The sequence below is a fragment of the Mus pahari genome, chromosome 4 (assembly GCF_900095145.1).
Source record: "Mus pahari chromosome 4, PAHARI_EIJ_v1.1, whole genome shotgun sequence".
NCBI lineage: Eukaryota > Metazoa > Chordata > Mammalia > Rodentia > Muridae > Mus > Mus pahari.
Genome location: NC_034593.1, coordinates 7,024,801 through 7,026,989, shown reverse-complemented (window position 1 = coordinate 7,026,989; position 2,189 = coordinate 7,024,801). Strand labels below are relative to the sequence as shown.

Genomic DNA, 2,189 nt, shown 5'->3' with positions numbered 1-2,189 from the left:
CTAAAGAAAGAGATGTCCATGAACATACAAAAAGCTTACAGAACTCCAAATATACTGGACCAGAAAAGAAATTCTTGTCGTTACATAATAATCAGAACACCAAATGCACAAAACAAAGAAAAAATATTAAAATCAGTAAGGGAAAAGGTCAAGTAACATACAAAGACAGACCAATCAGAATTGCACCAGACTTCTCACCAGAGACTATGAAATCTAGAAGATCCTGGGCAGATCTCATACAGACCATGAGATGCCAGCCCAGGCTACAATACCCACCAAAACTCTCAATTACCATAGATGGAGAAACCAAGATATTCCATGACAAAATCAAATTTACAAAATATCTTCCCTCAAATCCAGCCCTACAAACGATCTTAGGTGGAAAGCACCAACACAAGGAGGGAAGCTATGCCCTAGAAAAACCAAGATAGTAATCTTTCAACAAACCCAAGAGAAGATAGTCAGACAAACATAATTCCAGCTCTAACAACAAAAAAGACAAGAAGTAACAATCACTTTTCCTTAATATTGCTTAACATGAATGGACTCAACTCCTAATAAAAAAATATATACTGGATAAGTAAACAGGACCCAGAACTTTGCTGCACAGAGGAAACACACCTCAGTGACAAAGACAGAGTAAAAGGTTGGAAAACAATTTTCCAAGCAAGTGGTCCCAAGAAACAAGATGGAGAAGCCATTTAATATCAAACAAAATCAACTCAATAGAAACAGATGCATAAAAGTTGGTGTCTTAGCTTAGCACTTAAAATGAGCAGAATGAATAGAAACAAACACTTATCTAAGACTAATTGGCTATTCTGGGTCTTTTGTTGTTCCATATTAAATTGAGTATTTTCTTTCTATTTATGTGAAGAATGAAATAAGGATCTTCACTGTGATCTCATTGAATCAGTAAATTGTTTTGGCCTTGTTTTTTCACAATGTTAATTCTACCAAGCTTGGAAGGTCTGCAAATTCTAGTAAGTTTCTTAATCTCTTTCTTCACATATTTAAAGTTTTCACTGTAGAGGTTTTTACCTCTTTTGTTATATATTCCAAATATTTTATTTTATTTGAAAAACTGGGTAGAGGAGTGTGTCCATGATCTCTTTCTCAGCATGCTTGTTACTCATATGTATTAAGACTGGGAAATTTTGTAAGTTATGTATCATAACACTTTGCTGAAATTATTGATAATTTCTACAATTTACTAGTCAAATTTTGGGAACACTGGGTATAAGATAATATAATCTTCATTTGAAAATAATTTGACTTAATATTTTCCCATTTGCGTTCCTTCTCTTGCCTTATTGCTCCGGCTAATGTTTCAATCACATTATGGATGAGCATTAGGGATAGTGGGCAGTCCTCTCCCACTCCTGATTTTAATGGGCATTATTAATGGTTTTATTCATTTAGGATGATATTGGCCATGGGTTTGTCATACATTACCTTTATTATGTTGTGATATGTTTCCTACATTCCAACTTATTCTAGGGCTTTCATTAAGAAGGCATGCTGAGAGTATCAGGGTCTGGTGAAGGGGCTGGAGGCACCATGTTAGGCAGAGAAGGTGGCAAAAAGAAGCCCCTAAAACAGCCCAAGAAGCAGGCCAAGGAGATAGACGAGGAAGATAAGGCTTTCAAGCAGAAAGAAAAGGAGGAGCAGAAGAAACTCAAAGAGCTGAAATCCAAGGCCACGGGGAAAGGCCCGCTTGCTACAGGTGGAATTAAGAAATCTGGCAAAAGGTATGCTGTTCATCACATCTGGGGTGATAGTTACGGTCCTCTTCCATTCCTATTTAAACATCTGTATTCCCTGCCATAACATCTTTGCCACCTACAGCTAGAATGAAGTGTTATCCTGTAACCTGTCAAACATCTGGATTGCCTGTCATAACATCTTTGCCACCTAATAAATAGAATGAAGTGTTATTCTGGGGCCTGTTGTACATTTTAATAAACTTTTGTAAAAAAAAAAAAGTGAATAAAGTAAATAATGCAATGGCTCGTTGTCTCTAGTGTTCAGCAATTCCTAACTAAGCTGTGAACTTAAAGTGAACCCAGTCTGGAATCCCACTAGAGCCTACTGTTCCATCTTCATTGTACTCTGATACCACTTTGAATTAAACCATTTCCTTTAAAAGCCGAGAGAGAGAGAGAGAGAGAGAGAGAGAGAGAGAGAGA

At 36.7% G+C, this 2,189-nt stretch overlaps 1 pseudogene; it reads left to right on the top strand.

Annotated features, from left to right (window-relative positions):
* Window positions 1-1,560: 1,560 nt before the first annotated feature.
* Window positions 1,561-1,830, top strand: LOC110320190 (annotated as a pseudogene).
* The last annotated feature ends 359 nt before the right edge of the window (window positions 1,831-2,189 follow it).